We start from the raw sequence: 12,120 nt of genomic DNA on the forward strand, positions 1-12,120 counted from the left end.
ATATAGTAAAGCAAAGAATTTGAAATGTTGACTCATAAAAATCAATAATGGACAAGATTGATTTCCCTTATCAAGATGCTTTTGTCAGTTTTCTTCTCCTTCTCCCATAATGCCTCAACAAACGATGACAATTTTACAACTGCAGCATAGGATAATATTCTCCACCATTTCTCAACGTAGTGGAAAGGTTTAAAGCTGTGTGGCATGAGTAAGCTCCTGTTAGTTAGCACTGAAAGGAAATCATCAACAGCTTTAAAGCACTGATGGAGCTAATTCTACAAAATCATTAGTTTTGCATTATAACTACTTCCTTTTTAGTGATGGAAATTTAACTGGATGGAAAAATTAACCCGAAGTGTAGGCAACTGGTAGTAAGAAAACACAGGTGACCTAACCCGGAAGAATCATGCCAACCATAAAACTAAGCAGACTATTCATCACCATGGCAATAACTCTTAAAACAGACACAGAAACAAACTCATAGATTCCATTTTCAAACCAGGGAGTGATCTGGGGTGTATGTATATATGTAATTTACACAGTGCCTAGTGCCAAACTAGTAACAGTCCAAGAGATGAAGCTTAAAGTAACTACAGCAGTGGCCCTTTTAAAAACAATATTGATTCCTGAGGCATGGAAAGGTAATCTGTTCCTCAGGACAAAGAACCTTAGAGGATGTTACAAAAACACAGCGACAATCATCAGGAACATTCTCCTGAGTGTTCATTAATTGAATTTGAAAGGTCAGGCATGACTCCTAACACAACTGTATCTACTTGAGAAGAGCACATACCTTTTGCATGAAAATGCAAGTCCGATGTTTATGGTTTGTGTCTTACTTTGAATACAAAAGAACAATACATATCTAACATTATGAATAACCCTAGCAACAATGATCATTTCAGAGATACTATTTCCAAAACTATCTGAAGCACAAAATATTGTAATACTAAGCTTTGGTAGCAAAATATTCAAGCCAATAAAAATGTGCTACAAGACACAATTAATAAAAAGACAAGGCACAGACTGGAATATTTACATATAATATTTCTTTCTACATTTTCTTTCAAGGCAAGTGTACAGTTGACAAATTCCCGGTTGTATTGTTATTGTTTTATCTGAGAAAGTTTATTTCTCCTTCAGTTTTAAAGGATAATTATGCTGGACACAACATTCTAGTTTGGTGGTTTGGGTTTTGATTTTCTCACACTTTAAATATTTCACTCTATACACTTTTCTTGCTTACATGGTTTCTGAAGAGAAGATGGACGTAATTCCTCTATAGGTAAGAGGTGTCAGGTGCTGTTAACATTAAGAAGAATGAAAGCTCAGCCTTTCCCTTTAGCGTTGGACTCTATGTTGCCAGCTTGATTTAACCAATGTTTATGCCAAGCACTGAGCTAGGGACTTTAAGACAATCTGAAAAATAAAGATTCGATGAGATACATTGGAACTAGACTGCTTGTGTCAGTAGGGAGCTTAGAAACTAATGGGCTTTCATTAAAATAGAGAATTCTAATTTGAAAATGAAACTGCGAACTTTTTTGAGGGCAGGGACCTTATCTTTACTTTGGCCTACTACTACTCAACCATCTCTACATTTGCTTTCTGAGTTACTAAGGAAAATTACTGTATTTTGCCACGTATAATGTGCACTTTCTTGCCCAAATCTGTGAGGGAAAAATAAGAATGCACATTACACACAGGTAGTACTAACTCCGTATCTATATAAATGTTTTTAATTTTTTATTTATGCTCATGAGTTAAAAGTGTAACTCTAGAAATCAATAACGATATCTGTATGCAAAATAATACCCTAGAATGATAACTGGTTTTGTTGAACTTAACTACAAACATGCATCGGCCAATGATTCAACGAAATGAAACGAAGAGTGACGTTTTGTCATCCACAGAGTGAGTCTGACTTGGTAAGGTAGGTGATGACGACTTTACTACCATGAGGTGAACGGCACATTTCTCTTCATACACTTTAGGTGGGAGCTAGCAATCCAGCTGATATTTTTACAAAAATTGTTGAAAATCCTTTGGGAAGTTAAAAATAAAATTTTTTTCCCCTGAAAGTTTGGGCCAAAAACATGGGCGCGCACTATACTTGGGAGTGCACTATACACAGCAAAATATGGTACAAACTTGACAATTAGGCACTATAACCTTATTTCAGTATCAGTATCAACACTTCATTTCTTGTTGGTTCTATAACATAAAAATCCAATAACATATTCCTCATAATAACCATGTTCTCAAGTTATAATACAGCCCCTTTTTCCTAAACCCCTCCTCAAAAAATAATTGTCCCTTCTATAAACAAAAAAAGAGATGAACTGTATGACCTCCATTACCTCCACATAAATAAAAAACTCTTCAGTAGCACAAAAGATCTATTAGATGTTGAATATTGCCTTAAAAATGGATTCGCAAATGACAAGCTTCCATATAATATTTAAAATATTCCATTTACTCATTTCAGAAATGCATTTCAGCAAAAAGTTCAGTCAGCCATATATTTTACAGTATCTTAAAAGTGTGTCTACATATGATACAGAAAAAAATCCATTTGGATAGAATAATCAAAATGTTCTGGGCAACTGTTATTCAAGTTTTTCACTGATTCAATCAAATCCACTAGACAGAATCCTATATTCTTGTAAATGTTTATTCTCATTTCAAAGTATTCTGAAGAGTTACATTCAGAATATAAAGTTTTTAAATAAGTTTTTAACCATTTTAAATGTTTCACTCACTCAAGACTTTTTCACCTCATGTGAATTTCATGCTAAAGATTCAAACAGAGTATTTTCTGAATAGAAACATTTTTTAGCATCCTTATATAGAAAGATTTCATCCAGTTTTAAGTGAGCATCAGTAGTTCAATCATCCCCAAACTAACAGCAAAAAACCACTCGATGTGTTGTTATCTAACCCCTACAGCTGTACACTCATATTCTGAAATGAAAGACAGAAAATAAAGTGTGTATATGAGCAAAAGGAAGCTGGATTATTAATCACCATATATGTCTATTCTTTAAAATCTGATTTCATGGTAGAATTTTTTCATCATATCCATAAAACAGATACACTGACAAAAATAAATTTTTAAAAAGTGGTTAATACTTTTTAATGTTGTTTTTGCAAAGGTAAATAGTTTAAATAACTGCTTACATCTGAGAGAAGTTAAGTCTGAAGTTAAATGGTGTATTTCATAAAACTTGAACACTATACCCAGAAACAGCCCATTAGTGACCAACTAACCCATTTCCATATGTCTGTGGTAATCTCAGTCAGATACATGGACCTATCTCTAAGCCTGGACTTTCTCATCTTAATGAAGATGGATGTGTTTATCAGAAAACCCATAACTACACACGACTTCTTAAGGTGATCTACTGAAACAACAAAGGACCTTTATCAACATTGCCTTGTTTTGAACTCACTTGTAGAAAACTCCCTTTGGGCTTTACCACATAATCATGATAATGAGGACAACAAGGTGAAGGAGGAGAAATTGGCAATGACAGTAATAATCTGAGCATGTACAGTAAGTCTTCACTTGACGTTATTGATAAGTTCTGTGACCTTAAGTGAAACAACATCCAATGAAACTAATTTTACCATAGACTAATTGATAGAAACAAGAGTTAAGTTCCTACAACATCTCATGAATGTTATACTGAAATGATGCTGGAAAAAACACATTATTCCAGGACCTGCTATATTTGTGCTCCATACTGTACTAGGCACTTCCTATATGCTCTCTCATTTAATCCTAACAATTCTATGAGATAGGTAACACTATTCCCATTTTATAACTATGAAGTCTGAGGCTCAGAGAGGATAAATGCCCAGAATTTTACAAGAACTAAGACAGCAAAGATTATGAACCCAGGTATTTCTGCTACCTCCTCCTATACCCACTATCTTAAAAAAAAAAAAAAAAAAGAAGAAAGAAAAAAATTGGTAAAAGTTTCTTACAGCTATGTTTCTTTGGACTGGTCAATTACTTTTTTGGGAAACCAAAGAAATAACTTATCAGTGAAACTAAGTAAGCCAATTGTTTACCAAGTAAGGAGCAACATTTCTTAAAGATACAAAAGAATATAATTTGCAATTGTATAAAGAGAACACAAAAGTAGTAGCCAGATGACTCAGCGAAGCAATAAATCAGAGGTTAAGGTGGCTGCCAGAGAATTAAAACTGTTGAGCTAGCTCTGAAGATTAAAGGACAAGTCACTAATCATTGTGAAAGGCCCTGAACACAACCTCCTCAGTCACTTAGCAGGGAACTGAATAATGAATAAGTAAATTGTGTGAGGAAAATATAACATTTTCCTCTAGACTAAGACACAGAGATAGTCAGCAGCTGCAACATTAGACAAAAGATGACCAAATCATCTAGCTAGAGTAACAACCTCCACACAAGAATCAGATAATCCCTAATCAAGAGTACGTACATGAAAACAGCAATTTTACTACCATCTAACCAGTATTTCTTTTTGAATATATAGATAAATACTCTCAAAACATAGTTACTGGAAAGAAATATAGTAACCACATTGGGTAAATATTATCCTGGCACCTTTAAAAAGCCTAGGTATACATTTTGGGAGACCAACAATAAGTTATATATATATATATATATATATATATATCCCTCAGCCAAAAAGAGATAAGATGATGACATAATATGATGACATGAACAAGAGAAATAATGAAAAGTTAAAAAGAAAACCAAACAAACAAACTGCTGGAGTTAGAAGAAACATCCATTCAGTTTTACTAAGCCTTATACCACATATACCAAGACACTCGGATGAATGGCTAAAACTCTATAGAAGGGAAAAATCAGGACTAGATTTTTTTTGTCCATAGCAAGAATGTATAAAATTTTGAACGTAAAAATACTGAAAACAATGTAAACAGGTTTTTAATGGAAACTACATTTTTAGTAATCCATAGATCTAATCCTTGTAATAACTTGGATTCTAAGATTCTTAGACAAACTAGTATGTGAATCCACATCTAACCCTAAATCCCCCAAAGCTACTTTAAGTGTTTCCTAGCAAGTGAAGAAATTTGTAGTTCTAGAAACTCCAATGCTTTCAAGACCATTTAACTGGTTTTATTTTGCTTCTTCCACCACTTCTTCCTCTTACTTTTCTTCTTCTTCTCCTCCTTTTGTGCTTGCCAGTTTTTCCAGAAACAGCATATAAAATGGCCCTGTCTTACTGTGCCAGTGGCATTAGGCTACAATTACATTAAAATTTTTCACACTTAAAAAGACTCTCTGCATGTAACTGCTGATTTTCATTTAATTTCCTGTGACAATTCACAATATTAATACCTCTACCGTACATTTTTCTTAATAAAACACTTTCATATCCATGATCTCAATTTTTAGTCGTACAACATGTAATTTGGAGGGTAAGCAGAGCCAAAAGCTATACCATTCCCAGTTTTAAAAGAAACAAACTGACATGAAGAAGTAACCGGGGCTGAAATACTGAGGGCACCTGCAGCAGAGCCGGTGTTGGGGGCAAAGAGCCAGTGTACCTGGGGTTCTCATCACCAGTCCACACTCAGAGCATTTCAAGGATAATTGTTGTGTTTCTCTGAGTACACAAAAATGACAAAATTCCTTAAGAAACAGCAGACTGCTTTAAATACACTAATTTTTCTACAAATGGACTCACCTCAAAAATGAAAATATGCTCCAATTCTTCTGTTTCCACTTCAGTCCAATGAAAGCTGTATTAAAAGTGACCTGCAATAAAAAATAAATGAATAAAAGTAAGTTATCATTCATTTTGAAGTACGGTATGAAAGCTGTAGTTGCTTTTGCTTAACAAATACATTTTGTTCTCTCTTACTTATGTTTTTGTTCCATTTTTATCTAGATCAAAAATTATATGGATGTAAATAAAGAGAAAAAGAGATCATAAAAGATCAAATATTGTGGTAGGCATGTTAACACACTATCTGATCTAATCTTTGTAATAACTTGGATTCTAAGATTCTTAGACAAACTAGTATATGAATCCACATCTAACCCTAAATCCCCCAAAGCTACTTTATTTTACATCTTTTAAAATTTTCTAGCATTTTACAATCTATAAATTGAATAGGCATCTTCAATTATTTCCTATATGTTGCTGGACTTCCTATATTCAGCTCAAGGCCTATAAATAAACATAGTAACCAAGGTATTTAAAATGCAGACCCATGTTCAAAGTACATGTTATTAAATGACCTGTACCTGTGTAACTTAAAATGTTGTAAAATACGTTTTGAATACATACTTATCCATTAGGTATTTAAAGAATCCATCTATATGTATGAAAATTGTTTAAAAGCTACGATAGAGAAAAATGCCAATAATAGGGCGAGGACAAAGTTTCTGTTTTAAAGCAAATACTACCACTAACAACATACACTTTTTAAAAACTGTAATAATTAACAGTACTGACTTCTTTGTCATATGAGTGAAACAGCAATGAAAATGGACCTTGTTGTAGGGAAGGCCTGAATTTGAATCCCAACTCTGTAAGTTAACACTGGAAATACTGAATATCAGAATTTTATTCTTCAGTTCAGATCTGACTATAGTAAAATCTCATGTGCCTAAAGGCCACACATCAACCTAAGCAATATCATAAAGTAAAATTAAAAAGTTCTACAGCTAGTTAAATAGATGCCACATAGTCCATGTGTTAAACTTCTGTATTTTACTGTAAGAAAATGCACTCAAGCTCAGTTTAGATTTTTTTAATGTTATTTTTTTTTTAAGTTCTAGTGAAGTTAATAATCAAATCAAGGTCAGAAGAACTGGTCAGAGCATTAAATTCAAATTTGGGGAGCTAGGACTAATGGAGATAGCAGAAAGAAATGATAGCAAAAAGAAATTGGTAAGTTATAACAACAAGAGAAAAAGACATAAAGACATAAGGTGTAAAGAAATAAATGTATGAGTCATCCTGACAATATTTGATATAAAACCAAATAGCCATGCATATATCAATAGCCTCCAATGATACACTATATTACAACCCAAATAAATAGTATGCATAGTGATGAATTACGTTCTGTTTAAGAAGGCTGAAGTGTGATGCTTGTAAAAGAAATTACCGTAAGAGTTTAAAAATAAATTTTTAAAAATCCTAATATTTAAAGGATTATACTTTAACTCATATAGTAGACAGATAAGAAATTCATTTGTTTGTGAATTTGAAAAGCATATTACTAGGCAAACCCGACAAATGAGATCTTAAGATAGTTAATGGAGCAAATATTAGGGGCTTAAGTCTCATAACAAATACCAAGCACTGCATTATATACATCTGTATAAAGTCTCTCTCCTCAAAAGCTCACAATTCAATAGAAAATACCACAATATATCTCAATAAAATGTAATACTGTTTAGTTATAAAAAGCATGAGACATAATATTTTTTTTTACGCTGTTACCAGCTGCTGATGTGCAATGCCTAGACACTTTAATTCAGTAGGGGTTACAAATGTGATTTTAAGAAGTCTGGAACATATGCAATGGATGAGAAAAAATATATCAAAAGACTCTGGGGCATGGGTAAAAATAAGCACCAGAAGTTCCCTCCATCCTCCTTTCTGCCCTAAGAGCAAAGACAAATAATGACAATAGCAACAGTTAACATTTATGGGGAGCTTATTCTGTGCTAGGGTCTGCTCTAAGTGTGTAACACGTATAAACTCACTTAATCCTCAAAAACAATTCTATGAAGGTGGTTCTGTTATTATCCTGATTTAACAGATGAGAAAACGGGCGCAGAGACAGTGAGTAACGTGCCAAAGTTACCTGGTTTAAGTGAAGAAACCAAGTTCTAATATAGGAAGCCTGGTTTCAGAGCCCATGCTTTTCACCACTGTGCTCCTAAGGAGTAACTAAATGCCCAGCGATGTCACTGTCTTATAGAAGGGATACTTCTCAAAGCTGTTTTAAAAAGCTATTATCATTAAAAACTTTTCCATATTCCTTCAAAACCAATTATTTTCCATTTTTGCTAGTTTATTAATACATGTTTAGGATTTGATTCTATAACTATTCTATATTCTCCAGGTGCTTTTTGTAAATACATCAAAATTTCAAAATTTCCCCAATTATTTATACCATTAAAAACTCAGAAACTGAGAAAGAATCAAGCATTTATCCAAACTTTTTATACAAACTGTACAATTAGCTAAACAAATAGTAGGTGGGGGAAAGTTTTTCTTTGTAGAAGTTGTCCAGATAATTGAGATAAAATCACAATTAAAATATCATACTTTGCAACTCCTAACGAATTAAAATGTCTGGGTATAACAGCTGCCAGCATCAAACAAACAAACAAAAAAACCAACTACATATTACATGCTTCCTGATGGAAGAAGAAATACCACTCATACCATGTTTCCCCGAAAATAAGACCTAGCCAGACCATCAGTTCTAATGTGTCTTTTGGAGCAAAAATTAATATAAGACCCGGTCTTATATAAGAACTGGTATTATAGCATATATCATATCATATATCATATCATATCATAAGAACCGGTCTTATATTATATTAAAATAAGACCGGGTCTTATTAATTTTTGCTCCAAAAGACGCATTAGAGCTGATGGTCCGGCTAGGTCTTATTTTTGGGGAAACACGGTAGCAGGCAGGAAAGGAGGAGGATGGAGAGAGTGAAGGGAGGAAAAGAAAGAAGAAGAAGGGAGGGAAAGAGGGAGGAATGAAGATGGAAGAAGAAGAATCTGAATTTGATCAGGTCCCTGGGTCCTTCCACCACTAGATAAAAAACACAGAGGATGGAGGAACACGTTGAACACCACCACAGAGACATAGTCAGCAACATCTAGCTGTGGGAAATTCTACAAGGCAAATAATTCAGTTTCTTCAACAAATAAATTATGCGGAGAAAGAAAAAAAAGATGGAAGGGAATATCTATATATTAAAAGATGTTAAAATACATATTAACCAATCATAAAGGGCATTATCTGGACCCTGATAACAAAATGTAACAAGAAGACTTTTTGAAATCACTGGCAAATTGATTACCTGAATCCTTAATATTAAAGAATTATTAACTTTTAGTTTCAGGTATAATCATTAAATTATTGTTATGTCTTTTTAAAGTGTTATCTTTTAGAACAACATACTGAAATATTTACAAACCAAATGGTATGACTGAGATCTGCTTTGCTTCACAAGAGAAGAAAATGAGCAGATGAATGAAACAAGATTAGCTAAGAGTTAAGAACTGTTGAAGCTACATGATGGCTACATCAAGGGCTCATTACACTATTCTGTGTACTTTGTATATGTGACACTTTCCACAATACAATGTTTTAACCTGAGAAATATAGTACATCAAAAAATGGTACCTCAAGTGTTATAATAGAAGTACTTTTAAGAACAACTTAAGTTTTAACTTCAGGTTACTAGAGGAAAAAATAGTTGACTAAATAATAATACTAACTAATGTCTCAACTAGTAGATACTTCTCTCTATTGCTTACCTAAATGTCGTTTTGTTTGTAAGTAACCTGATCTCTTTATAAAGCACAGCTAGTACAATGAAAACAGCCATTTCTTTGAAACTGGAAAAGTCATGACTGTTTACAAATATGAGCAAACTGCCAGACTTTAGAGAGTTTTACTTCCAAAGTCTTTTGTTCACTTCAACTGGCATTAGGAAGATTCATGAGCTAAAACGGTAGCACAGATTTTTGGTTCAAATTCTTCAAGTTTGGATAATGCATTTGTAATTTAAGTTAGTCTATTATCAGTTTGCCTACGTGAGAAATGGTTGTATTCAACATAAAAAGGTGAAAAGTACAAATATTCTGAAATTCAGTGTCGGTTCTATCACATAGTAGTTTTATATGGTCTCAAGCAAGTTCAAGTTACTTCATCTGTAAAATGAGGAAAATAATTTCTTCCATACGATGTTGTGATACATGGGTTTGAATTATAACATATACAATATATTCAATATATTTTAGTCTTTTGTATATACTACAGAAGTATATATATTTCCTAGCATTGTTCCTGTTAGTGTTTAATGCAGTGTAGCAATATTCTTGTCAACATCTACTCATTATTCTGCTAGTTATTATTGTTATGCCAGCTATTATTAAACTCACTTCTCCCAAAATCCCAACAATATTTCCCATGAGTATAAATGTTCATTTGTAAGACACACCCACTCTTTAGCTAAGAAACACTTTTATACACTGAAGCTATGAGTGTCTTTACGTAATCAACAGGACAAGAATTTGTCTATAATTTCTACTTATCTAAGTTGTGAAGATTTTGGATAAATAAAATTGTTAGAAAAGTTTAAAGAGAGGATGCTTTCAGTTAAATAAGCCAAAGTTAAGTTACATTTTAAATACGTATGGTTAAGGATCAACTACACTAAAAACTTTCAAAATAATTCATTAGACTTACTGATAATGCTTCTACTACAAGAAAATTTCTCACCCTTGAAGATAAAATATCAAGAAAGAATGGCTTCCATCCAACTCATCGATGCCCTAGGGCATTTAGCATGCACCTTAAAGTATGGCATGTTATATCAGTATATTTGTCCATAGTTGGAATATGAGCTCCACAAAGACAGAGGCAGACATTTTTTCTTTTAATCAATGGTATCTGCATAGTGCCTGGCTGTAGAAGGTGCTTAATTTGTTGAATTCACATATGTGTATATACACCTTCACCTCAAGGACTTCTGGATCAAATCATTAAGTACCCCACAGCTAAACACTCATGATGAAGCTGAGTCTACCAAACCTGGGACTAGGACCTCAAGAGACTTCCATTGGGTCTTGTTACCCCTTAGTCCATAGAGGGCATGTGTACTGCAGATCACTCCAATTCAGCACAGACTGTGTCCCTGGGTTATTCTTGCAAACCTCACCTTCAATCTATACTATTACTTAACACTTACTGATAGCACTCTACGTGCCAGGTACTACACTAAACACAGCATATACTTTAGTTCATGTGATCTTCAAATAACTTGAGAGTGAGTATTAGTATTACTTTTATTTTACAGGTAAAAATGCTGAGGCTTAAAGAGCTTATGAAACATGTCCCAAGTCCCAAGGTCATAGAGCAGAAGCAGGATTTGAGCCAGGTCTGCCTGACTGCAGTCTATATTCTCAATCACTGAATCCCCTGAACAGAAGCCTACCAGTAAACAAAGCTTTTCAAAAAAGACTTTAAACATCCCTTGAAGTCACTTCAGATGTTTTTTTTTTTTTTTTTAATGAGTTTTTTAAAAAGTGATGTTAGTGTCCTTTTGGGAGTCCTTCATTTTTTCCTCTTATGTTCTTTTACACACCGTGACCCATCAATGCAGAGAACACTAACCAACAGAAGCTACTCTAAGATAACAGCAGACATCGCTGAGGGTGGAAAGCATGCTCAAAGAAAGAAATGTGAGCCGTCCAGAAATCTTGTGAAAAAAGACTAGGGAGAAATCGGTAAGTGCGCAAATTATTGCATAAAGGACTAGATCCCTATTGATGACTAAAAGTTTTATAGAGCTTACAAGCTACAGAGTACTTAGAAATAAACACTAATTCACTAAATGGGACGTTCCTAAAACTGCCACTAGAAAGCTGACACCTACGTGTCACATACATTTAACACTAAAATTTTCATGAGAGCCAGTGGAAACCGTACAGGCTAATGAATGAGAAAGTCTTTCCCAATTAAAAATCTCAGCTTTGCCAATTGCTGCATGGCTTTAGGAAAGATACTTACCAACCACTGAGCCTCAGCTTCCAGGTATGTAAAATAGAAATAATACCTACTTTGCAGCAAAATTATGAAAAAAAATAGTTAAAGCATCATGTTTTCCAAAATGAATAAGTTGAACACATCTATATGGATTGGTAACAATAGGAAAAAGATTACATTCTTAAAATTCTTAATACTGTATCTCTGCCTTTGTGTTTCATATGTGAAGTTCAATGTGACAATGAAGGTCAGCTTAGGGCCTCAGTTCACATGTAGTTCTGCCTTGCATCACCTCCACGCCAGAGCCAGTCACAGGATGCAGGAACTGCATTACAGAGAGGG

General features: G+C 33.8%; 1 protein-coding gene across 9 annotated transcripts in view; it reads right to left on the reverse strand.

Moving 5' to 3' along the window:
* The window catches only part of EPS8 (EGFR pathway substrate 8, signaling adaptor), a 166,466-nt gene that overhangs the window by 109,156 nt on the left and 45,190 nt on the right, over positions 1-12,120 (reverse strand). For 8 of the 9 annotated variants that reach the window (XM_074325979.2, XM_019744787.3, XM_074325977.2 and 5 more), the window contains exon 2: positions 5,709-5,779. The gene's annotated coding sequence lies outside the window, so the exon portion shown is untranslated. Of the gene's footprint in view, positions 1-1,246; positions 1,267-5,708; positions 5,780-12,120 lie in introns of those variants that run through there. The other variant, XM_088798153.1, reaches the window with a different exon arrangement.

Source organism: Rhinolophus sinicus, chromosome 1, assembly GCF_057876585.1.
Source record: "Rhinolophus sinicus isolate RSI-liver-muscle chromosome 1, RSI-T2T, whole genome shotgun sequence".
NCBI classification, from domain to species: Eukaryota; Metazoa; Chordata; class Mammalia; order Chiroptera; family Rhinolophidae; genus Rhinolophus; species Rhinolophus sinicus.